Below are 27,186 nucleotides of genomic sequence, written 5' to 3' on the forward strand. Positions count from 1 at the left end.
GTCACTGTCATCTGCTCTTTGTATTTTATTTAGAGACTCTTTTCTTTGCTACTCTCTCCATCTTTGGATGCTGGCATCATTTTCTTCAGTATCTTGAATCCTTTTCTGCCTTCCAACTCATTCTTCTAGAAGACTAGGCAAGCTCTTGAACACAGGGGAATGTTGCTGCAGCAAGCTTGCAGAATCTGTGCATTTCTCTCCCAGTCTAGGGCTGGGCAGCCTATGTGGTTGTATAGATTAGATAGAGGGTGGGGGAGGGGAGGTAAGAAAGGCCAAACAGATGGAGCAGGAGCAGCACTGATGCAGCACAGAGGCCTGGCAGGATACCTGCTGCTAGCACTGAGGCTGTGCTGGCTGCAGCTCTCATCCAGATCTGTGCTGCTTGTACTCCTGAGTCTGCTTTGATGTATAATCTTTGTTTGGTAATTAACTCAGAAGAATTATCTCATTTTTTAAAAAATAATTAATTATACACATATTATTTACCAACTGAACCTGTTTTTGTTTAAGTGATGATGTTTGTGAATTAAAGGAAATAAGGTACACACGAGCCTAGTACAGTGCCTGGGAATTATTTGGTAAAGGTTAGATGTTGGTCAGTGGCATCATCATATCCTGCAAAAAACAAGGTATCCTGGAGTCCTAACTGAAGGCAGGAAGTGGGAGTAGACACTAGATATTTACTTAGTGTCTATTGATGGCCTCACTAAGGATCATGCCCCAGGTATGAGTTGTGCAACATCCTGGAGTGGTCCTCTGCAAGTCCCCTTTCTGTGCCAGGCATCATCGAGCTCCAGGTGTTTGTGGACCTTGCCTTCATCTTGGCTGAAGAAAATGACATTGGTGTGGACTGGGTGATCTGCTTCTATGATGCTGTGCAGGGCTATGCATCCCTGCTGTATAAGCTGGACAAGAAGGCAAGCTTCGGCGAGTTCATGGAACTGCTGAAAGAACTCTGGAAGGCTCTGCAAAAAGAGCCTCACCTTCCCAGTAAGCAAGTGAGTCTTGTTCCTTGTTCCAAGACATGGTGATCTTGCAACCCTGGGAACTTCTGTGCTTTGAGGCCACACAGGCAGCCATTTAAACTGATGTTGAAAACCAGCTTTTCTTCATGAATGGAAATGCTATCTTTGTCTTGGGTTGGAAGAGAGCTATGGAACTGCATATCAAGAGCAGTCTCCACCCTGCAAGGCAAGTGTGAAAACAGCACAGTAGGAATTTTAAAAGAGGGTGTACAGTGGTTTTCTCTGAATGGTAGTAATTGTCTTTTATTTTATTACTTTTAGGTACTTTTAACAATTGATATTGATTAATTTTTTATCAGAAAAATATAAACATTTAAGTAAAATGTCTGTACCAGAGTCTGAGTTAATCTTCACTACGTAACTCACCCAAAGAGCAGAGATGTCCAGAGGCCTGCACCAGCCTTGGGATAGCTGGTCCTTCATGTGGTTGAAGGGTAGGGAGATGAACAGAGAGAGCAGTTTGCAGTTTGCCTGCTAGAAGCTCACATTCTCTTAAAATTTTTCTAATTTTTTTTGGTCATACTCAGGGACCATGGCAGGACATTAAGAACTTAGGGATCCTGTTCAGTCAGGCATTTGTCCTCAGAGGGCCTTTGTTCCGGGAACCCAGGAGGATGGTGGCCTGCCACCAGAGGGCACAGCCTGTAGTCATCTAACCAATCATCCATAAGTACAGGCCATGTGCACTCCAAGTGTCAGCTAGGAACCTGGCACCTTTGCAGCCACAGTGAGTGGTCAGTGTCCTGGGGTACCAGGAAGCGATACCTGAGGCAACCTCAGGAAATGGGCAAAAAGTTATGCCTGGAGCCCTGGAGGAGAGTGGCTGGAGTTTGCCCAGCAAGAGCACAGGCATGAGGAGGACAGGAAGGAAGACAGTCATTCAAACTTTGGTCCATGTTCTCTGCTTTTGTCCCAACAGTGAGATTCTGCCAGAAACTTGGATTGGCTGAAGACAGTGAAGGAAAGCCATGGGTCCATCAAGCTCTCTTCCCTGTCCCTGGCCTCAGCAATCAACAGCAGAAGCATCTATGAGATCAGGGCATCCACAGGCAACCAGAAGGTGAGCCCTCCCAGATTCTAGGTATGGTGTTGGTGGCGCGCACTGGCCTGCTGCAGAGTCAGGGTTTCAGCCACCAGAAAATTGCTTCTAAACATGTTTTGCATCCTAGATCTCCCCAGATGCCATCCTGCACCTGATCCTCCCTGGGGGTCACAGTGGCCTGGAGCCAGATCACTCCTATACATTGGAAGACCTGAAGGATTTTTTAAACAAGCTGATGCTGATGTCTGGCAAGAAAGACCACAAGAGTATGGAAGTGAAGAGATTTTCTGAGGTGAGCAGGTGCCCCTGTTGCCTCAGGCTGGGCATGTTCACTGCCCCGCTGCCTGCAAAAGGAAACAGGCCGGGGTTGGCCTCTGGTGGACAGAGTGGCTCCAGAGAGTGTAGCTCGTGGGTCTGCAGGGTTCACCTTGCCTGGAGCCACATCTGAAATGGGACAGCCCCTGGAGGCATAAGCTCCTCCTTAACAGCATCAGAATGATCTGTCACTACTGTTGGTTAATCCACTGCATTTAACAGGAGGTGATCAGGTAGATAGTCCTTAAGAAGAAGTATGAATGGCTTCATTTGCTCTGTAAATTGGTAAAATCAGACATCTCAAGATTATAATGGGCATTCTTCATCAAAACTAAAGTAACCAAGCCAGGTGTGGTGGCACAATGCATGTAACTCCAGCAACTCAGGAGGTTGACACAGGAGGATTGTAAGTTAAAGGCCAGCCTCAGCAACTTAGTGAGATCTTGTCTCAAAATAAAAAGGGCTGGAGACATAGCTCAGTGGTAGACTACCCTGGATTCAATCCCCAGTACTGAAAAAACCTGAAGTAATTGTTGACACAGGTTATTGATTTATATAATAGTCTCTCTCTCGTGTAAAGGTTCTTTTCTTACAGTTTATTTGCACTTTACAATTGACATTTTTTCTCCAGTGCTGGATAGAAAGCCAGGGCCTAGCACATAATAAGCAAGTGCTCTACCACTGAGCACAGCCCAGCCCACAGTCTGCATTCTTATCTGCCACCTGATCTCTTCCAGAAGGTGGCTGCTCTCTCCCTAGGCTGATCATGTTTCCTAGTGACCCTATGGGAGGAGTGAACCCAAGCCACTTGAAGTAGAACTCGTGTGTGTCTAGATTGGTATGTCCCCCTGCAGTAGCTTACTGTGACATCTGCCTCATGCCTCTGTTTCCCCCAGTTATTCTGCCTGTGCAGTGGCTTTTGCAAGCCTTCCTGAACCTATATTCTGTGAGAAACTTGCTGTTCCAAACCTGGACTGCCAAGGTCTACTGCTGCCCCAGGAATGGCTTCTCCATCTGTATGAACTTCCACTTGGAGTTGGTAAGCCAGCTGACAGAGAGTGGGGATGTCACCCAGCTGCTGGAAGCCCTCTGTAGGCAGATGGAGCACTTCCTGGAAGACTGGAAGGAGCTAGTTAGCAGGAATTACAGGGAGCAATTCTACCTCAACTTCTACATGGCTGAGCAGCTGGTCCACCTGACCACTGAGCTCAGGAAGCAGAGTCCCAGCAAAGCTGCCCTCATGATTCTGTCCTTCATCAAAGACAACTACGCCCAAGCTGACATCATAAGGGCCATCGAGGGGTTCAAGGAGGCCGCCAGACACTGTGTGAGGACAGTGATGGAAGAATTACCACCATTGCAATCCTCTAAGATCAGCCTGGTGACCAAGCTATCATGGAACAGTCCCTGGAAAGCATGAGTACCTGGCTACCTGGACCTGGAGGCCCTTGGCTATTGTCTGGCTCACCTGGCCAGGATGGGTTGGCCTCCTGTGGAGCAGTCTCTCCTTGAGGGCCTGCAGGCTGGCCAGCCCAACCTGGTCATGTGTGGCCACTCTGAGGTGCTGTTGGCCGCCCTGGCCATCTACATGCAGGCCCCAGGCCATCCCTTGCCCACATTCAATGAGGTGCTACTCTGTACCCCAGGGACCATGTTTGAGGAGGTGGCCCTGCTCTTGCACCATGGCCTGGCCCCAGTTTCCCGGGGGCAAAAGGTCTACAGCCTGCTGTTCACAGACTAGCTTAGCTACAAGGTGGCCTGCCAGGCAAAGGCCCTCTTCCATAGCCTGTGCACACAGTGTCCCTGGGAGAACTACCAGCTGGTGGTGGTATGTGACATCACAGGAGTGCTGTTCCCTGCCCTCAGCTTTCAGCCAGCACAAAGTCCACCTCATCCCCCAAGCACCCCTCCATGCCATCCAGGCCTACTTGGCATATCACTACCGGGTCCCAGTACAGACCTTGTTAGTGGCAGTTGTGTTCAGAGACCAGATGTGTGTGGGGATCGTGGCCTTGGAGAGAGCAGAAGTAATGAGAGCCCTGGGGTGGGCAGGCAGTTTCTCAGGGCTTCCCAGTGACCCTTGCTTCTGTAGCAGTGGACACCTCAGATGACACCCCTCTGCAGGTGGGAAAGTGAGTCTCAGGAGGGTCTGACTCCCTGCAATCAGTGCATCCCCTAGATTTTTTCCACCCAGGTTGCAATTCCTGGGAGCCCTGCTCCTCTCCTCGTGTGGACTTCTCTACACATTTTTTTCCTGCATAACCTCCTTTGACCTTTTCCAGGTTGTGTTGAAAAACTAGCCTCTATCTCAGAGTAAAGCCCATCCAAACAAGGGACATGACCTTTGTTTTTGGAAAGACCCACAGAGTGCTCCTAGGCACATTCCCACCCTGCTAAGTGGCTTGTCTACAAATAACAGGAGAGATCTGCTGTGCCAGGTGTCCCTGACTCAGTCAGCTAGGTGGAGACCCATAGTAACCTCCTAGCAGCCACCAATCAGCATGAGACAGGGAAATACCCGGGGTACCAGATGACCCTCCCAGTAGTTTATGGTGTTGGGAAACCATGTAATTCAGCATGAACACCCCTCTTGGCTTAAACCAATGAGTTCAAATGAATCCCCCTTTTGTAGTAACCAATCACCCCTACCCAACTTGTTCCCACCAGTGAATGTGCTAATCATGTTTTAGAGTTGTTATTTGATTTTCTCGAGGTGTGTGATGATTTGCTAAGAGATGCTATGATGTATGTGGGGGTCCCTGCCTTCTCCAAAGAATGTATAAAACTGCTGCAATCCCTGGGCTCGGGGCCTTTCAGTGTCACCAGTTGCTGTGTACGTGCGGAGGACCGAGCTAGCTCACAATAAACACCTCTTTGCTGTTTACATAGATCTTGGTCTCTGGTGGTTTTGGGGGGGTCCTGAATTCGAGTATAACAGTGTTGGTGTGAGCAGAAGAGGCACAGCTGCTCTGGCTCCAGGAGAAGAGTGCCTTTGTACCTTCCCTTTAGTCACTGTTATGTTTCCTTGGAAAGAGGTGGTGAATTCCATTCTGTTGACTTCAACCTGTGAGCATCACTGTGCCCTTTCCAGACACAACCGGCTCTCTCCTCCCCCAAGGAAAATGCCTATGCTTTTACTTTATTACACTTCCATCACTGTCATCATGGAGAATGTGAGGATGCTGGGTTGGTGACAGCTCAGGACTCTGGTTTCATGGTGGAATTGTTCTCTAATATGATGTTCTGTTGTATCAGTTTTGAATTTTATACGGAGAAGTAACTTTTTAAAAATTTTTAACTGGGGATTTACCCCAGGGGTGCCCTACCCCAGCCTTTTTCATTTTATATTTTGAGATATGGTCTCACTAAGTTGTTTGGGGCCTTACTAGGTTACTGAGACTGGCCTTGAACGTATAATCATCCTATCTTGGCATCCCAAGCTCCTGGGATTATAGGCATGTGCTACTGCTCTTGGCAGAGAAGTAACTTCTGATATATCTGAATCTGTTCTTCTTGGATCCAGAGGCTTAGGATCTAATTTCCTTGTTTTAACATTACACAGAAATCTCTCTATGTGAAGTGACTGCATGAAAAAATGAAAAAGAAATTTATCAGTGAAAAGGTGTCTTTAAAGATTGTTCAGTTGACTGACTCTCAGGTGGATGAGGGCCAGGTCCTGGGCTCCCTGCTTTCTTTCTTGGATGCTCAGTATTGGAATACACCCAATTTGATGTGACTGCTTTGGTAAGTGCCCACATGGCAACTGAATGGCTACATCAGAAGTCTCACATTCCCGGGGCCCCATCTGCTTCTCCTTGTATGAAGAGTCCCTTCCTTCTTCACTTGCCTGTAGTCAGTACCCTTATCTCAAGGAAGAAGACAGGAGGGTGCAGGGGTTTGGGAAGAATGGTTGGCAATTGTGTATTTTCAAACCCATGCTTCTATGTCTTTAGGAACAGACTGGAACTTGGGTCTTTCTTTTCAAAATCCTCATTTTACAATACCTAATGGATATAAGTGGGAAAATGTGGCTTTGGAACCCATTCCATTTATATATCATTGAAATTCCCAAAGGAAACTCAGTACTGCCAAAAAGGTCTACAAAGCTGGTATTTACACAGGGCATTTGCAGGTGGTCATGGCACATCTTTGATTCTGTGGCCTGTAGCCTGGGTTGACACATCTTAATTGTTTTCCACTTTCACCTTAGGGGAGCTATGAGTACATGTAAGGGAAACTGCGTGCTTGGACTTAAATCTTAATGATATCTATAATGATGATACTCTCGTGTTGATTGATAGTATCTTGGATTTGTCTGGATATGTCAGATTGGTCCTATGTATGGGTTGAATCCCAGGCATTCTGAGTGTGGGAGATTCCTCTGTTGATGGCCACTGTCTCCCTTACTGCTAGTGAAGATGGCATTGAGACTTCATTTATGGAAATCTGTTAGCTGAGACTGCATGAAAACCTGAAAAAAAATAGGTCAGCTGTGAAAATGTGCCTTTTGTTGCACATGTGTTCATGCATGGTGGAGAGATCAAGCCACAGGATTGGAAATAGCTTTCTGGCTCATAATGCAGCTGCCGTAGTTGAGCTTCTGTAATGCTCTAAAATGCAGATGCCAGCCTATGTGAACAAGAGGCTGCAGAAAGCCACATGTATTCAAGTGAGTGTTTTCATAAAGGCCTATCCAAAGGAGACCACATGGAGGGTTAACACATATGGGTGTCTTTCAGGAAAATAAATTCTAACTTCTATTTATGTCTCTTCTTTGCAGAATCCACATGTCCCTCAGTTCAGTTTTTTGACATCTTCCCAGAGTCACCTGCAAACCTCCCAAAGAAGTGACAGCTATGGAGCTGAGCCCTGAGAGGAGCTTCATAGAGGCTGGAATAGATGAGAGAGAGTTCTGCAGTGCTACTTTCCAATGACCTTTCCAATATTTAAAAAGATTCCATCAAAACAAAACCTAGACACATTTCAATATCAAGAAGACTCATGAGAGTGCATCCAGCACCTTCTAATATATTGTGGGGTCATAAACCCCTCCTATTCTGAGCTTCAGAACTTTGTTTTGTTCCTCAACTTTCAGCTCAAGGACTGTGAGGCCTCTTTGTTCTGCAATGCAGACTTTACTGGAGATATACTACAGGGCTTCAAGAACTTTGTGGTTACCTTTATGATTGTCATGGCAAGAGACATTGCTACACCAACACTTCATACTTCTATCCAAAGCCAAGGGAAGCACACAGTCAACATGGATGGGGTTGATGAAGAAGAACTTGCCCCATTCACTCTCTGGAGGAGGTGGTAGTCAGAGCCTCACCCATATGTGTTCTTCATTGGTGACCATGAGACCATGACATTCATAGGTACCATCTCTGACACAATGAGAATGGCAGCATTGATGCTATCAACCATCTCAATGGGGAGATAATTAGGAAAGATGCCATGACAGAAGAACTGTACAGGGGGTTGTTACTTCAGGGGGTTTCCTTCAATGTTGACTTTGATAACCTTCTCAGACATGAGAAACTCTTGAGACTTCTGCCAGCTACTAAGAATTCCTCAGGCCCTTATCTCTGATGAAATATATGATCTTACAATAGACAACATGCTCAAGATTCTGGCAATTTAAATGCGGTTCTGGTGTGGCATCCCGGTTATCACCATGGGAGAAACCGGCTGTGGGAAAGCCAGGCTCATTAAACTCCTTAATGATCTGCAGCATGCTAATGCCTGGGCTAAGACCATAAAACCAGTCAAGGTCCATGGAGGAACAACTGCAGCCATGATTCACTCCAAAGACTTAGAGGCTGAGAAAACTGCCTTATCCAATAAGAACCAACACCAGTTAGACACCATCTTGTTTTTTGACAAAGCCAACACAACAGAAGCCATAAGCTGTATTAAGGAAGTCTTGTGTGACTAGACTGTGGAAGGCCAGTCCCTGGAGGAGGACTTAGGCTTGCACATACATCATAGCTGCCTGCAATTCTTATAGGAAGCACTCCCAGGAGACCATCTGCCATTTGGAGTCAGGTGGTTTGGGATACAGGGTCAGTGCAGAGAAGACAGCAGACAGACTGTGCTCTATTCCCCTTAGGCAGCTGGTGTACCCTGTCCATGCCCTGTCCCTGAGGCTAATTCCTCTAGTGTGAAATTTAGGGCAGCTGAACAATACTGCTGAAAAGCTCTACATCCAGCAGATGGTGCAGATACTGCTGGACTACATCAGGATCAGTGAGGATGAGATTCATGTGATCACAGAAGTGCTCTCTGCCTCTCAGAGGTTCATGAGCAATGCTGAAAGTAAGTGCAGTTTTGTCAGCCTCTGGGATTGGAGTGCTGTGTGAAGGTGTTCACTTGGTTTCATGGCCACAGCAAAGTACTATTGGTGAAGCTGAACACCTTTCTCTGTGAGATCAGTGTCAGCAAAAATAACTTCAGAAGAGACCCCATCTTCTGGTCTCTGGTGCTGGATGTGGGGGTCTGTTACCATGAATCCCTAAAGGAGAAGGAATCCTACTGCAGAGCCATTTGCAGGTATTTTCCACAACCATATGATGACGGCAGGGTCATCCTAGATGAGATCATGCATGCACAGGATCTTTTCCTGAGTGAGATGCCTCTGAGAAAAACCATAGCCAGGAACCTGGCTCTGAAGGAAAACTTCTTCATGATGATCATCTGCACTGAGCTAAAGATACCCCTCTTCCTGGCGGGAAAGCCTGGAAGCTCCAAATCTCTTGCTAAGACCATCATGGCAGATGCCATACAGGGCCAGACCTCACACTCCAATCTATTCCGCAGCCTGAAGCAGGTCCAACTGGTGTCATTCCAGTGTAGCCCCCACTGAACCCCCACATGGAATCATGAACACATTCAAGAAGTGTGCTCACTTTCAGTAGGGTAAGGACCTGCAGCAGTATGTGCCTATGGTGGTGTTGGATGAGGTTGGCTTGGCAGAAGATTCCCCGAAAATTTCCCTGAAGGCTGTGCACCCACTGCTGGAAGATGGGTGCATTGAAGGTGATCCTGCCCCCCACCAAAAAGTTGGCTTCATAGGTATTTCCAACTGGGCTCTTGACCCTGCCAAGATGAACCAGGGTATTTTGTGTCCCACGGCAGCCCCAGTGAGAAGGAGCTCATAGAGAGTGCCAGAGGGATCTGCTCTTCAGACAGCCTGGTGCAGGACAGGGTCCAAGGGTACTTCGCTCCTTTTGCCAAAGCCTATGAAACAGTGTGCAGCAGGCATAACAAGGAATTCTTTGGGCTTCACAACTACTATAGCCTCATCAAGATGGTCTTTGCCACTGCCAGAGCATCTAACAAGAAGCCTTCTCCACAGGATATTGCACAGGCAGTCCTTCAGAACTTCAGGGGCAAAGATGACATCCCTGCTTTGGACATCTTCATGGCCAGTTTACCTGAGGCCAGGTGCATGGGAGAGGTCAGTCAGCACCCTGGAACTCATCAAGCAGAGTTGGGGAACTGGAAGAAGCTGAATCCTGCTACTTGCTCATACTGACCAAAAACTACATGGCCCTGCAGATCCTGCAGTAATCATTCTTCAGTAAGGACCAGTAGCCCGAGATCATCTTTGGTTCCAGTTTTCCCCAGGATCAGGAATACACCCAGATCTGCAGAAACATCAACCAGGTGAAGATCTGCAAGAAGACAAGAAAGATGGTGGTGCTGCTGAACCTGCAGCTCCTCTATGAGAGCCTGTACGATACACTCAACCAGTACTACATCTACCTTGGGGATAAGAAGTATGTTGACCTTGGGCTTGGCACCCATCATGTCAAGGGTCGGGTCCACCCTGACTTCCACCTGCTTGTCATTGAGGAGAAAAATATGGTGTAGGATCAGTTCTCCATGCCCCTCATTAACTAGCACTACCTGGAACTCAGCTCAGTGCTGCAGGTGTGGCAGAAGAACATCGTGCAGGAGCTCATGCAGTAGGAAGAGCAGTTTGCTGATGTGAAGGCCCATCAATTCCTTGCTGGGCACAAGTACAGCCCTGCTGATGTCTTTATCAGCTTCCATTCCAATGCCTGTGCCTGCGTGGTACTGCAGGCTGTGAAGAGGCAGGGCCCTGGGGACCTGATGGAGGAGATGTACCACAGGGTGTCTGAGGAGGCCAAGCTGATCCTATTGTACTGTGCCACACCAGATGCTGTGGTGCAGCTGAGCACCTCCACTCTGGGCTCATTTGTGGGGCAGGCGCTGTCACACAAATACTGGAGCAAGCAGCAGCACCACTCCTTTGCAGATTTCCTCCAGGCTCAACTTCACAATGTGGACCTGGAGCACCATGCCATCTTCGCAGAGGTGACTGCCCCTATAGCCTTTCCTGTTTCTCTTTCATCCATGAGCCCTCTATCTCCAGTCTCAACTCTGTTTAAGGCACTGTTCAGTTTGGGAAACCCATGTGTTCCTCCATGTTAGGCCCAATGAGGATAAGTCCATTTTGGCCTCTCTCACCTGTTTGTCAGCAGAGCTCTATTCTGAGAGCAGCACTGAGCACAACGTTCAGTTCCCAGAATACTGGGCCCACCTGGGATATAAGTGATTGGTCTGCTTCTCATTATTGGACAGCCTAAGAGTAAAGGATGATGATGCCTCCCATTCAGATGCCCTTAGTCTCATAGGTGAAACTTGTGCAGCTAGGTGGGGGAATGAATCATAGTTGGTTCTCCTTGAAAGACATCTCCTGGGCTTGCCATGAGGGCTGGCTGGGTAGATGTCAGAGGCAGAGGCCTCCTTGAGGCACAGGTGTTGAGTCCAAATCTGCATCTGTGCAGGACTCTAGGAAGGGACCGCTGACAGAGTTTGAAATTCAGGCTGTGAGTGCTGGGTTGTGGAGATGGGATAGGTGGAGAGACATGTGGAGGGGCTTGTGGACAGCCTTGGGCTTGGTCTTGACTTCACAGAGAGGAGCTATGAAGGAAACTGTATTTAGACATGCCCTAATGGCTGTGTGATAGAAAGACAGTGGAGTAAGAGAGTGACATTGAGAGGATAGATCTGTCAGGAAGCTTCTGGCATGGTGCAAACTGCAAATGGTTAGCAGGAAGTGTGGCTAGGCTAATCATCAATTCCACGGAGGGGTGGCAGGAGGTGGAGGACAGACTTCCTGAGCTCATTGCAGCTTTATGCAATCATCATGGAGACCCCAAAAAAGAGCAATGGGTTTGGGAGCCAGTGGTAACATCTGTTTTGGGTAGGTTTGGATGTCTGCTGTGTGGTTTGATGTAGGAATATGAAGCTTGTCAGTAAGGACAGGTCCAGAGAAGGGGTCTGGAGCCAGGTGGAGTGGCACATACCTGTAATCCCAGTGGTTTGGGAGGTTGATGCAAGAGGATTGAGAGTTCAAATCCATCCTCAAAACTTATGGAGGCCCTAAGTAACTTAGCAAGACCCTATCTCAAAATAAAAATTAAAAAGAAGTGCTGAGTTATTGCTCAGTGGTTAAACCCCTGCATTGTTCCCTGGTACCAAAAAAAATGGGGTCTGGATAGCTGAGGTCCTATGTGCCTGGGAATGTCTGGATTTTCACCATGGGATATGGTCCATGGCAGAGAATGGAAAACTATGGAGGGGAAGGAGAGTAGCCAGTGGCTAACTCCATTTGATAGCATGAAGTCAGATTACAAGATATAATGGCATTGTGCTGGGCCCTAAAGGGTCAGAAGGCTCTCAGGTAGGCTCCAAAGCTGGAAGAGAGACATTGGAATCTCAGAAGGAGATAAAGGCTTCTTTTAGTCAGGGCAAGTCTTCTTTCTGCCATCTATTGACCCTGGAGGTCCTGCTTGCCTCAGCCACTTCTTGTATATAAAAACTGCTCTTGGTTGGGCTTCTTTCTGACTGAGTGCCCACTGGCCCTGGGTTCTGATCTGGTGCTCTGTGCCCTTGCTTGAATTCCAGCTGATGACTCGTGTGCCTATGTTGCATGCCCATGTCCAGATGCCCTTAGTGTCATAGGTGAAAACTGTGCAGCCAGGTGGGGACATGGATCATACTTGGTTCTCCTTAAAAGACACCTCCTGGGCTGGCCTTCTCTAGACTGCTGATGAACCATGACTGCTAGGCCCTATGAGTAGAAGTGAAGGGCCTGGCCCTGAAATCTGTGATCTTGTCACTACAGCAGTTTGACACTGAGTACTCATTCCTCAAGGAAATTTGGTGAGATGTCATACCTGCCCATTACCTTTTGCCCCTGCCCTGGGAATGTGGTGTTGCATGCCAGAGTGTGGTAACCACCAGTAAGGAACTCTGAGTACTATGAGATGGTCATTGCTCACCCTCCTGGTATGCCCCTCTGGCCCCAGTTATAAGACAGCCATGTCCATCTGTCTCCTGAGCATTGTGTGGCCCTTTCCTTCTCCAGTGGATTGCATCCTCACCTTGTGGAGGGAGACCCCACCTGGATGCTGGGTTCTGCATGGCCTGTGATTCCCTTCATTTTGTGGAGTGTTTTGATCAATGTTTTTTGTTTTGTTTTGTTTCACTTGTGTTTGGGATTGAACTCAGGGCTGCCCTACCTCTGAGCCACATCCCCAGTGCTAATTTTTATTATTATTAATTTTGAGATAGAGTCTTGCTGAGTTGCTGATGCTAGCCTGGAACTTGTGAGCCTCCTACCTTAGCTTCCTGAGCTTTGGCTGCCCATGTTTTTGGACAGAGGACTCACTTGGGTGATTCCCTTTTTCTTTCAGAGGAAGCTTAATGAAGACAGTCAGATGTAAAATTCTTATTATCCAGATGGATTTTGATGATGGTACTCATAGTGCTCAGCTAATTGTGTCAGCTAGTAATTTTCTTGGAAAAACATACGAAGCCAAAATGTGCCCAGGACATCCTGAAGAATTTTTTCCATGAAAACAGTGTGGAAATATGAATGACTCTCCCTCCCAGCTCTTGACATGGGCTAGAAAACCTAGAGAGAAAAGGATGAAAAAAAAGGCCATTAATGGCACAGAATTTGTGGAATGCAAGATGTGTCAATAATGGAATATTTGTAGTGTGTAGGAGACTGTGTTAAAGCTGCATTTGCAGTCATTTGCAGTCTTTTTTTTTGATCATTTTTATTTTGAATCATATAATTCAAATTAAAGTTCAGTCTGGGATGTAGCTTGTTGGTAAAGCACTTGTCTTGTATGTCTGAGGCCCTAGATTTGATCCCCAGCACTGCAAAAAAGAAAGAAAAAAACTTATCATAAGTTTAAGGGCAGTAAGACTATATAAATAAATTAATATTTATTGGATATTTTTATGATATCCATAAATCTGTTGCTTTCATAATTGCTGTGTTCTGTTACCTCATGTAATATAAAAGTGATTTCTGCCCCTTTAAAGCATGGTGAACCTGTTATAAGTTAAGGCCCGCCAGATCCTTTAAGGAGGTGGTCTTTGGCCATTGGGTGTTCAAGGGGCACCATACCACACTCTACTATCTCAAAATGGGAAGGCCAGTAAGCCCCATCCTCTGGCACATGGGTGCCCTGAGACATTCAGGGTAGATGGGGGTTCTGATCAGGAGTGAGAGGAATTAATCCTATGAATTGGAAGACACCCTCCTCTTATGAGAGATGTGGTGGCCCCTGGCATTGTGTGGAATGTGGTAAAGCCTCAACAGCTCCTGGGACACTCATCAGTCGTCGCACACATTAGATTTTGCTCCATTACTTGCTTTGTTTTCATTTTTGTTTTCTCAATAGGTATTCTACTATTAATGAAATCAACAAAATACAAGGAACTCAGAGCTGTGTCAAAATGTTGACAGCCACAGCGGGTCAGAATGACACCTGGCATTTGCCAGAGGGAACGTTTGAAAGGTGATGCCAGTGACCCATTCAGATGATGATTTGAGTTATGCTATACATAATTGCTGTGATGCTGGATTCATTGTATTGTATATTTGACCTTTGCTGTCGGGCAATGGGGCGGCTCTTGCTGCCTTGGTGCCCCCCCCCCCTACTTTGGAGTTTTTGCATGGAGTTCTCTTGGGGATTCCCGGAGAGTTCCCATTGGTTGGGAAAGTGCTGTAGGAGGGATTTCCACCGGTGTGGGGTCTTTCTGGAAGCGCCGCGTGAGAGTTGAAATAAAGTAGTTGCTGTTTGAACATACAAGGCTTTGTGGTGGCTCAGTTATTCATGCCCATCCAGACTGCAGCAACAAAACTCTCCTGGATTAGGAGCAGAGCATCCAACGTGGGATTCCATGGAGGTAGGGCCAAAAGACGAGTGACTGTCTTTAAATATGTCTCGGCTGCTTCTTGAGGTCTCATGCTAACCATGTCTAGGTATGACACCAACCCCAGCTTTCTCTGGGCTTCTCTGGGCTCACTGTTCACAGCCATCACCCTGGAACTTGCTGCGGCTATGTCAGTATGGCCTGCCCTGCCTCAGGAGTGCACAGGATTCACACCTGCTCATACTCTTTATTATACAAATGACTCAGAGATCTTCCCCTTGCACTTAGTGTTAACTCTTTGTGCCTGCTCCTTGGGGAAGTACTGTGTTCAAATCAGTCCATCCCTTTTTCTATAGAAGGTCACCAGCTGGATTATATAAGACAAATGGTATTTTGGAAAGAGGGAAACAGTTTAATAATTTCATAGATAGAAAGCCAAACTGTCAGCACCTTGCAGCACTTTCTAATTATGGGACAGTGAGTATGGTAAGATGCACATAAAAAACTGTGGGCAGGACCCATGTCATGTAGTCTTTGCATGGCAGTTAATCAGCCTTGATACCCACGTTGATGGTGTGTGGGCTGATGTGATGTAGGGGGTCTGATGGGTTTTGGTGTGTTTGGGGATGTAGACTTTGTGAAAGGAAAGTGACCACAACACTCGGAGTGACCAAAAGATCTTTATTGCAGCAGTGCAACAAAGAGAAAAGAAATAAGGAAAGAGAGAGAAAGAGAGAGAGAGAGAGAGAGAGAGAGAGAGAGAGAAGAGAAGAGATGAACAGGGAGAGAGCAAGAGCAAGAGACAGAGAGCACGCACAAGAAAGATAAAGAGAGCAAGAGAGAGAGAGACCAAGAGAGAAAGAGCAAGAGAAAGAGAGCAAGAGAGAGACAGCAAGAGAGAGGGGGGCCTGGCAGGAGGGAGATTTTATAGCCCAAATCTAATGGGGCCTCTGGGTCTGCAAGCTGCCTTGTTGGCCCAAGGGGGGTTGAGTGCTCAGCCTTGAGCGGGACTTGACACAAACAGGTGATAAAGGACCAGATAGAGGGGGGTTTGAGTGCGTGGGCTATCTTGCAGCCAACATCTGTTCAGCCTGCCCTGCAGACAACACAGTTCAGCCTGCTCTGCACCCAACACTTTGAGGTACCAACCATCCCTCTGACAGTAGTGTGATTAAACATCTGGACAGAGGTGTATCCCTGAATATAACAAGAAGAAAGCAGACAGATGTGAGAAGACTTGGTGGCTTTGTTCTTCACTTGGCTATGGTGGTCTGTGCACATTGATGACCTGAAGAGGTCCACAGTCATAGCTGCTGATGTGACTAAGCTGTAGAGTGTCACCATCAGCCAGCTATTCATGCCAGGAGGCAGCCTAAAACATGAGTTGCAAGGTGGAAGTCTGCAAAGGTGGGGGCAGAAAGGCAGGTGAAAAGTGCCAAGTTAGGCAGCCTCCTGTGAAGCTGGAATCATGGCTGCCACATTTGAGTCACTTTTGAGTCTTGACACCTGCCCATAGTAGGAACTCAGGATGTGGCACTGAACTGCCTGGTGCATGGTCAATATAACCAGGGCCTTGGGAAGGCCAAGAAGCAGCATCCAGTATATTAGCTGGTGTTCTTTGGATCATGTGCCAGGCCCTCAGCCTAGGCTGTGGGGCACCTGACTAGTAGATGACAGATGTCCTTTTAACTGGGGCTGCCACTGAAATTTAGGACAGAAAACCCTGGTGAGGCTCAGCCTAGGCAAAGACCGGTACCACCCACCCCCTTCCTTCTCCAAGCGGTGACTTGATTGTGTTCCCTTTGCTTGCATCAAAAAGCAACCAGGAAGAGGTGATGGAGGCAGAGACCAGTAAGTCAGGGAGGTGGCAGGAATGGAAATGAAAGAGGAAAGTCCGGAGGAGATGGAATGAGAGCCCACCAATCTGAGGGGAGGTGATGTGAGTTCTCCTCTGTTCCCCTGTTGGCTGCAGATGGCTGAGCTGGAGGAGCTCAGGCAGCTGTGCCAGGGTCATGCTGAGCCCTGCCTTCTCTTTATGCTAGAAGTGTTGGGGATTTACCAGGACAAGATCTTCCTTTTACTTCTTTATGAAGGCTTCTAGTTAGCTCTGCCCTGTCCCTCAACCACTGGCCAAATCCGTGACATCAGCTACCACCTTGATAGTGGTCCTCTGGGAGTTGTCCAATTCACAGGGATCAGCTGGGGGAGGTCAATAGGTCAGCTTCACTATGGAGACTGGCCACTGTTGCTTTGTGCATGTGGACACAAGGTCACCTTCTTGTGTGGGCAGCATAGTTTTCACCCATCCTGGACATGGCAGCAGCAGATGATGTGCTGTCTCCCTTGGCAGGCACAGGTTCTGGACACCACCAGACTGTTGAGGAGCTGTGTGCAAAGTGCCATGGGGATGCTCAGTGATGAGGAGAGCTGCACACACAACATGAGGACAGTCACCATCCTCCTCAGCCTCTTGAACAGGGACATTGTGGCAGTAGTACGAGACATGTCCCTGCTTCTCATCCTACCCCAGCAGGCCCTTCCTGAGCAGTGGGGATAAGGTGGCTGAGTGTGGCGAGCTGCCCTTCTAGGTTCTTGTGTCTTGGCAGATGCAGCTGGCATAGCGGGAATCTAAGGACATCTCTTGAATTCTGCTCTAGAGTTGGCCTGGCCAGGGGACCTGTGGCTTCACTCTGCAAGAGAACTGGTCAAGCAGTACAGCAGAGCCTCCAATTTGGTGCTGACAGGTGGCCTAATTATGTACCTTTTGCCTTTTCACAGCCTTGTTTTTGTGGATATCCAAGATGCACCTCTCCATCCTTCTAAAGAAGCAAGAAGAGAACAAGCTCTGCAGTCTGAAGGAGTGGGTGGGGAGAGAAGCTGCAAACCAGGATGCACTCCAGGAGGCTGGCACCTTCAGGTTCTATGAGCAGTGAGCAGTGCAGGGACCTGCTATACCATCTCAGGGGAAGGAGAACACCAGGTGTATTTTTCTCTACCTGAGGAGGGCAGACCTGGATGGTGGTCATGTGTGGTTGTTGGCCATGCATGTGGTCTTGGGGTGTTAATTGACCACCTGGATTTAGTCATGGAAGATTGTTGGCCACCTAAATGGTGGTCATGGGGATTGTTGGCTTCCTTTCTCTGCTTTTGTGTGCTTTACTTTATTTCATTATAGAGAACTTAAAAAATATTGTTCTCATAGGATGTTGGCCAGCATGTCATAAATAGCAGCCAGGGTTGCCATTCAAGGTTATTAAAATTGAGATGGAGATGTGCAGAGAAGTAACAGAAATTATCTTCTCAGGCTACTGCTTGAAGTAACAGAAAGTACAAAAATAGGAACCCAGGAGTGTCATTTATTATCCATGATCCTTTTTTTACAAAACCATAACCCTTTTATTCAGACTTGAGACAATCTTTAAAGAGCCTGTGCCATGGGGACAGGAGGTTTGCTCAGGGTCTCAGATGGAGAGTCTAAGAGTCTGAAACTACCTGTGGGCAGGGTGATATTAGGCCAATGAGGTCCTCCAAGGTCCCTCCAGTTCTGCTCTTCTGACCCCATGGCTCCAGGTCTGCTGCCTCACATGGTTCACAGGGGGAATGTGGGTGATGGCAGAGTCCTGGGCAGCCAGGGCCCATGGGTGCTGGCTTTCTCACCACAGGATCTTTTCCATTTTGAGTTCTCTCTGCAGTGCTCCTTGACTTCTTTCGTAGTTACACCTTCTGAAGGACTTTTGTGAGCCCAGAAACTGAGTATGCTTTTGTCTCCCTGGATGGTCTCCCTTTCTTAGCACATGTCCAAGCCATGTCCCATCGCTCCTTTGCCACTGTTGCTCTGGCCTTACTGGGTTTGCCAGCCTCCCTTTTCACTGTCCCATGGTCCACAGCACCTAGGACCAGTTTCTTCTGGTCACCAGCAACACCCAAGAACAATTGGACCTGTTTGCACAGTACCCTCAATGCCCATTTCTGGGGCTGGCAGGCCCTTGGGAAACTGCTGGTCTGTCACAGGATCTTGTGACACTTCACCAGCACTGTGTGTCTCAGACTTAATGTCACATACCATTGGAGCTAGATTGCTGGCCTCCTTGGAGTCCTTTCTGGCAGAAGTCTTCTGGTTTTTAGTTAATCATTTTATATAGCCTGTTGCCTTCATTTTTTTTTTCAATTCTCAAATTATTTCAAATTTGGTCTCCTGGAGACCCTCTGTGGTGACTGCATTACTATGGATCCCTTTTCAGGGCTCTCAGCTGCTCAAACCCAGGGTCTTTTCACTGCCTCTCCTACATCCTCTGTGCATGTTCTAGCCTGGGGTCTTAAGACAAGAGATGTCCTTGACTAATGGGATGTTTGTTTTCTCAGTAGATATTTTTTAAATTCGCTGTAGAATCCTTTGTATTGTATACTCAGAAAAAAAATTTCCCTACAAAGGGCTTCACTTTCTTTTTCAACATAAATATTTTTTAATTATACCTTTTTCCACAATAAATTGTGGCACTTTTCATTATGTAAAAAATATATCATTTCAGCATGAACGTGAGATGTAGTTAATTCAACCAATTAACCGTTGTCAGTCTAAAGTACTCAGGGTTAGTTACAGAAACACCTTCAAGAAAAGCTGAATTCTTGATAAACATATTTTCTTATTTAACTTTGTCTGTATCAAATTTAGTTTGGTCTCTTCATCTTTATTATATTTTATCTATAGCTACATTTTAAAAAAATATTTATTTCATTTTATAGTGAAGTTGGTCATTATTCGATTTGTTTTTAGAACCTAGTACGCTTGTTCTGAAAAAAATTATATAAAATGCAGCAAATACTTCTTCATCTTTTCAAGGCACTAGTTACTATTACTAGATGTAAAATTAAGTTGCATACATCCTGCTTATAATGTTAAGACAAATGCATTTGTGAGTCTCTTATACTTAAAAGTGATGGAAACTTCAATTTGTAGCCCTGGCTTGTAGGCTAGAAAGCTTGTTGACACAGAGGAAGGAGGTGTCAAGAACAGCACTGGCTATGATGCTGAGCCACTGTCCCTGTCCCCTGTCCCACCCCTGCTGCAGACATACCCTTTGGAAGTGGGTCCAAAGCACAGTCACCCCTCTGCTGGCCAGCATAATTTCTCTCATTGATAGAGATGGCAACCTGGAGCTTCTGATTGGACCAGACTCACCAACCTGGGCAGCTGTGGATGTATATTTTTAGTAACAGTAAATCATTGAACATTTTGCTTGTGATGAATAATATAAGGTAAATGAAAATCCACACAGCACCCTTAGTCACTTTCCTGGGCTTGAGAACGTAGACACTGCTTTCCAAGGAATGTTTCGTCAGCTCCTTCTGCGAGGTTGTGGCATCCTGGCAGGTCTTTGTCCTGTCTCTCTCCTCATTTTCTCCTCTCAGTGCACCTGTGATAGTTCAGAAAGTCAAGTTGGATTCTGTGTGCAGTGGGGACACTTCCCTTAGGAAAAAATATGTCCTTGATCATGCTCATGTTCCATTATACTGTTCCCTATTTTGTGTGGGGCCTCCCCAAGCTTTCTGTTCAGATTGCACAGACTTCAATTCTGGAATGTGGGCCAATAAGATGCAAGAGAGAGACAGGCACAGGCCTTAGAGACCTGGTTCTGCCTGAGGCTTTGGACCCCTCCTAGGCCCTGCATAGATGGCCTGCTTTCATTCTGTCTGTAAACAGAGGTTATGAGGTAACCCTCCAGTTCTTGTTAAGCAGGAGCCCTGGCCATAAAGGGAGACAGCAACTGTCTGTGCAGCTTTGTTTTATTTTTATGTGTTACAGGGATTGGAACCAAGGCCTTGCACATGCCAAGCAAGCAATCTACCATGGAGCCACCCCTGGCCCACAGCTCCTTCACCTCTCATTCACCTCACCTACCTGCAGATCCAAGAGTGAGATGTTTACCATCATGGTGTAGAACCATATGAGCCTTCCTGAGGGTACTTGTAACAGTGTCCCCTTCAGCTGGAGAATCAGGGACTATCTGGAAGAGCTCTTGGTCAAGGCCCAGTATATCACAGATGTAAAAAGTGAGCACTGCTCAAGATTGGCCTGATGCAGACTTTACCCACAAAGTAAAGTGGCCTGACCATTAGCGGGCAGACAGCAGCTAGCACCTAGTAAATTCTGGGACTTATAGTTTTCACACTTTCCATGTGGAATAGGCTCAAGTTCATGTCCTGCCTTTATTCTGAAATTTCTGCTGAAGGAGTAAAAGTCTCCAGGAGGTGAGAAGCCTTTAAGTCACACTCCATCAAGGGATCCTGTGAGGTGATTCAATGGTGCACTGATCAGCAGTATGGTGAACTGGAGCATGTTCCAGCAGGCACAGGGCTTACTACCTGCTTTAAGTTGACCATTCCAATCCTGAGGCTCAGACCCAGGAAAGGTCCCATTAAGCTTTCTCAGCAAATACTAGCAATGAAAGGAGTGTATCCCCTTCTTCCATGCTAAGACATTGGTCTCTCTCCTAGAGAGCAAGCTTTTCTTAGAGTGTGGCTTTAATTGTCTCAATCCATTCTGGCTTTCTCCCTAAATTACAGGCAGATAAGTTAGTAGAAATCTTCTAGCAGACTACCCTGGGCATGTTTCTTGGGCAGTTCCCTAGGGATCTGCAGCAGGAGCTGGTTCAGTACTATTTGAGGGACTTCCTGCTCTTGACTATGAGAGTGTCTACCTGGGAGGAGCTAAAGGCAGGTACCTACTGAAGATCATGTGTGGAAATTGCATGGTATTGACTAGGGGCAAACATGGGAACTCAGCTTCTGAGATCTAATGTTGCGGTGTGGGAGAACATAATGAAGCCATGCAGGATGCTAGGCTCAGAATGTCCCCTGAACAGAACACATGACCAGTTCTTATCACTCCCCAAGGCCTCGAGAAATGGGGCATACTAGTACCTTAAGAAGCTCTCCAGGTTCCTTGTAACATTCTATTGAAATTGTTGAGTTTCTCTTGACAAAATTAAGATACATATGTAACTAACCTCTTAAGGTAAAAATAATAAGTGAAACTCAGTGGAATGGTTGACACTTTTTGTTTCTAGAGCTGGGGAGGAAACCAAGAGTCTCAGACGTGCTAGAGAAGTGCTAACTGCAGAGCTGCAGCCAAGCCTGAGATGGAAACTCAGATGCCTGGCAATCACATGCAGCACAGAAAAAGAAGGTAAAGAATGTGGGAGAACATACTCTAGCCAGCATAATAAAATGTTATCAAGGTGTTTCAGGGACTGAGCAGAATATATCTTATTTTTAAAAATGGGTAGAAGTTATTAGTCACCTGTACAGGGCATAATTGGCAGGCTTCAAGAAGGCTTTGCTCACATGCTCAGCCCAACCAGTCAGTCAAGAGAAGATAAAAAGTCTTCAGATGCCAGTTGTGCCTGCTCATCTGGCAAAACTGAGTTTTCCAAAAGAAGGGCAGGCTTACAGTCTTCCTGGGCAGGTGCTGAGCAGTGGTCACATGGCATGGTGGTTGGGAAGCCTGCCCCCTGCAGCTTCTTGCCATGCTGTGAGTATCAGCTAAGTCCAGGCAGGTGCTCACAGCAAGGCTTTTCAGCTTTGTTTCTGATCAAGAAGAATTAGAAACAATTTAAGTGTCCAAATAAATGAAGGAGGGACATATTAAAGTAGGACAAATTTAAAATAGTTGTTTGCAACCATTGAAAACAATATTTTCACAGAAAATGAGTGATAGAGGTATTCTTATAATCTAATCCTGAGTGGAAAAAATCAGGAACAGAGTGATTCTGATTTGAGGATGATTATGAGGAAAGACACAGCTGGGAAAATGGCTAGAGGCTGTACTGAAAAGAAGCCAGGAGATTGGAAGCCTGGCTTGTAATTTTCTTTCTCATGTTTTTTGAATAGTTCTGATTTCCCATAGGAAAACACATCTTTATGATTTAAAAATACATATTGAAAAATTTTCAAAACCTCAATTTCTGCAGATGGTCCTGTGGTCCTGTGTCTGTGAGCTATGAGCAGCCTCAGGGAGGCCCAAGGATGGGCTCTGCTTGCTGTGGGTGCACCTTGCCTATCCACATTTCAGGACCTGGCTGCACAAATTCTCCAGAATTGTGACCATCCACCTGCACGTTCTGCAGAGCCTCACTGAAGCTGCACAAAAGCATAACACAGTTGGCAGTGAGTTGGGATGAAAGCCCAGTCCCTGGTCTGTCCACGGGAGCACAAGAAAAGACCCTTTAGGGGCATGTGAGTCAGCATATCTGAGAGATTTTGGGAACAGCTGGCTAGTGCTTCCTGTATCCCAAGACCCAAAGGAGCAGGTTAAGAACCTAGAATGCAAGGACACACTGCCCCTGCCAGAAGCTCTGGCCTAAGGAAACCACAGCCAATGAAGCAGGTGGGTGGAGAAGCAGGGGCCCCATGGGGTCACATGGTTGCTCTGCTCTTCTTAGACACTAGATGTGTTTGCTGCAATGACTTGTGCTGAAATTCTGACAAGAGACACCCTAAAGCCAATTCCCCAGGCCTGGATGCATCTGGGAAAGAAGCTGCTCATACCACTGGAGCTTGTCTGCTCAGATTGGTACTTTCAAGACAGCAGGAGCACAGCCAGAGCTGTCACTGAAAAAGTCAGGTGAGACCCAGAGCCTGGCTCACCCTGGCATGCTTGGCCTGTGCTCTTCAGTGGAATCCAGGTCCTGGTACAGTTGGCAGGAGGGTAAGCAGGTGCTCCTGCCATGGTAGGGGCTTTTTGTGCACTCACTCTGACCTTGATAAACCATGTCAAGTGCCAGGCATCTCGTTAGTGCTGGAGAAACAGAAAAACCACATTCAGGGAGGCCATGGTACCCCAGGGCCACAGAAAGTCAGGCAGGTTATTAAGCTGCACTTTGAGAACCACTTTGGTGGCAGAGAGCCATGAGAACAGACAGAGTCAGGCAGGACAAGCAGAGGGGCAGGCCTTCATGGTTGGGGAGGGCCATGAGGATCAAGAGGGACTCACTATGTGCAGGATTATGAGAGAGTGGGTACAGTGGCAGTACCTCATATGCTGAGGTAGCAAAGTGAGACTCCAAGTCCTGCCTGCATGGAGAGCTGTGGGAGTGCTGAGGACAGGGCTGGTGGATAACCTTTCCTGTCAGTTCATCCTCCAGTGTTGCCTCACACCTTCCTTCTCATCCCCTCCTCCTGCCTCAGAGTCCTCGTTTGGAGCTGAGTGTGTAACACCCTCTTTTGACAGAACCCAGTGGAATCAGGTTTTCTCCATTGCACTCTTTGTGGAGCACATGCTTCTGGGGACCGAGAGCCAGATTCCTGAGCTGTGTCAGCTGGTGACCAAGTACATCTTTCACTAGACAATGTGAGCACTGGGCATTTCTCTTGGTGGAATGCAGAGTTTGGGAGCCCACTCTGCCCTTACCTGCAGGTCAGTGCTGGGCCCTCATCCAGTCCCATGGGGGAATGTGGCTCATCAGCCAGCCATTGCATAGATAATAAGCTCAGTTCAAGAATTTGCCCTCCCTGATAGCTGAGTCAGGGCATATTACTTAGGGATAGGAATGACTGTACAGAAAGGGACTTCTTCAGGAACTTGCTTGCAGATGCTTTGCAAAAGCTGAAGGATTAGGCTCCACCCACCTCCAGGATGACCTAGAGCAAGCCAGTAGCCTAGCCCTTGGGGGCAAAGTCACCATCATACTCAGCAGGATGACAGTGGTGGAAGAGAGTGCCACTGGAGCTGGGACGTCAAAATACATGCTATCCATGGGACCATGGAAACAGGAAACCATTGAGCCTCTGATACCAACACCAGATAAAGCCAATGATAGCATAACCTGTGCCCCTCAGAGAAAGCCACCATCTCTGTAGCCAGGCTATCCAGTAACAACGGTCACTCAGCACAACAAGGTTCCCACCTCTTTCACCCCGTGACCTGGGCTAGGGTAATTGTTTCATGATCTCATCTCATGGGTGGAATGCCATTGCCCTCCAAAGTGCCCACTGTCCATGTGTCTGAGAAAGGCAATTATAGACAGGTATGTAGCCTTTGAAATGCAGGCAGGTTCACAGAAAGAGATGGGCATAAAAACTTGACCAAAATGTCAGAGGCCTTGTGCAGAACAGCCTGTGCAGGCCAGGGCTTGCTCACAGCTCCAAGGAGCCAGGTGCCCATATTGCTTCCCATTTGCCCCTCTGTCCTCCTTTACATCCACCTTCCAGCTGCTGGTCTTTGAAGCCTGTTCTTGCTGTCATAGACTGGAGACAAAAAGAAGGGAGTGGCAATGCCAGGGATGGAACCAAGGGCCTGATGTATGCTAGGCTGGCTTCCTGCCACTGAACCCTACCTAAGCTCCTGCAAACAGTGCCTTTTAAACACAGCCCAGTGAGCACACTTTTGCATGCATGCACACACACACACACACACACACACACACACACACAGACCAGCTCATATTTCATGGCTCTAAACTAAGTACCTTGGCCTCATCTAGTTGAAAGGCAGCGAGAAACTGTTTGCTTATGTACCATGAATAATAGAGGGTTTTATTTTTCCCTTGAGAAAAAGGAAAAACAAGTTTTATTACTCTGCTAGCAAAGGAGAAACACAAGGGACTCCTGTCCCAGAGGCATCCTTGACCACCTTCCCACATGGCCTGGACACAGTTCTCTCCAAGTTTTACTGTCCCATGCAGCACTTTCAGACCTCTGGGGGATGTGCTGGCCACTCATCCAGGTCCAGTGTGGTCTCCGGTGGTCAGGTAGCCTGCTAGCTGACAGACAGGTCTTCTCGTCCTGAGAGCCAGCATGTGGATGTTTATAGATGGTGGGAGTCTTTTTCCCCAATGAAATCACTTCAAAAACTTCATGGGTTTCTGGATCACTTTCTTCTAGTCAGATCCCTGTGCAAATAATCACAGCCACAGATGGTACCCAGTTAGTTTACAAACTTAAAGTCTGTGCTGTACACTGGCCTCTGCTCTGTGTGTCCCCTCCAGCTACAGAGAAGCCCCAGGTCCATTCATTGGATACCTGATGCCTGGGAAGGGTGCTGTCGTGCATTGATCTTTGCTACAAGTTTCTCTTCTCTGGCTGGAAGCTGAGGGATGCCTGGGAACTCCAGTCAAACCTCCTGCAGGCGGCCATTTCAGAGCTGCCTCCTACAGTTAGCCTATACACCCTGAGTATTGGTAAAAGCTGAAAATAGCCAGCATGTGATGGGTATTCAATTCTTCTTGTCAGCTCTGACAGGAGGGTTAGACATTGCACACAGAGGTAGCTGTTAGGCAGTAGGCCAGCTGCAGAGAAAAATGCTAGGGAGACCAATTCTTTGGCTCATGCATATTTTCTACAGGTAACAGGGAACTGGCTTTCCCTTCTGTCCTATCCCTAATGTTCCCAACTACAACCCCACCACTGGGCCACTGCTGCTTTTTTAAAAAAAATGTGCTAAAATACACATTACACCAAATGCACCATGTAACCACTTTTAAATGTATTGTCACTGGCTTCAAGCATAGTGGTGTTACACAGCCACCAGATCCTGCTCCAGAGTGTCCTCACCTTCCCCACCCAACAAGGACTCCCCAGCCCCACCCCAGCCCCTGGAGATCCCTGCTCTACTTTCTGTCACTCTGACTGCCTCAGGTACCTCACATAAATAGAATAGCTCAGCATTTGTCTGGCTTGTGTCACCTAGCATGATGTTTTCAAGGTTCATCTATATGGTGAAATGTATCAGCATTCAACTTTCTTATAGCTAGATAATGAATGCTACTATATGGGTGGATACTGAGACTGTCCACTCATATGTTAATAGACACTCAGGCTGCTTCCACCTTCTGCATCTTCTGGCTGTTATGATTGCTGTGAACTTTGGTGTTCATCAACATTTGAGATCTGCTTTAATTCTTTTGGATATATACCTTGAAGATGACTCACTGTATCAATTTATTAAATTTTTCTCTCTCTCTTTTTGGTGGGTAGGTGCTGGAGATTGAATGCAGGGGTGCTCCACCACTGAGCTACATTTCAGCCCCTTTTAAAATTTTGAGTCAGGATTTGGCTAAGTTGCTGAGACTGGCCTTGAACACGTGATTCTCCTGCCTCAGCCTTCTTTGTTGCTGGGTATGTGCCACCTTGCCTGGTTCAGAATTTTGTTTTGTTTTGTTGGGTTTTTTTTTAAATGATGAACATTTCGATTTTTTAGAATACTTTTATTTATTTATTAATTTTAATGTGGTGTTGAGGATAGAACCCAGTGCTTCACACATGCTAGGCAAGTGATCTACCACTGAGCTACTAACCTGGTCCTCAGAGTGTGCATTGCCATAATAGCTAGTTATGTTGAGCACCTTGTGCTCTTTCGGTATTTATGTATCTTTGAAGAAATGTCTAAGTCTTTTGCCCATTGCTGAGTTTGTTTGTTAATTAACAAATCAAATTTATCAGGATAATTAACACACATCATTTCCAAATATGATAAATTCTGGAAATTCAAGGATAGCTCAAAAATATCTATAAATATCATCAGTTATATAAGCTAAACAATAAGCTCTAAATGATAATTTTAATAGGTATAGAGAACATTTGACAAAATGTATAATTTAGAAA

General features: G+C 46.8%; 1 pseudogene; it reads left to right on the forward strand.

Moving 5' to 3' along the window:
• The first annotated feature begins 589 nt into the window (after positions 1-589).
• Positions 590-24,429, forward strand: LOC120883666 (E3 ubiquitin-protein ligase RNF213-like; annotated as a pseudogene).
• Positions 24,430-27,186: the final 2,757 nt, after the last annotated feature.

The sequence above is a fragment of the Ictidomys tridecemlineatus genome, unplaced genomic scaffold, assembly GCF_052094955.1.
Source record: "Ictidomys tridecemlineatus isolate mIctTri1 unplaced genomic scaffold, mIctTri1.hap1 Scaffold_75, whole genome shotgun sequence".
Lineage (NCBI taxonomy): Eukaryota > Metazoa > Chordata > Mammalia > Rodentia > Sciuridae > Ictidomys > Ictidomys tridecemlineatus.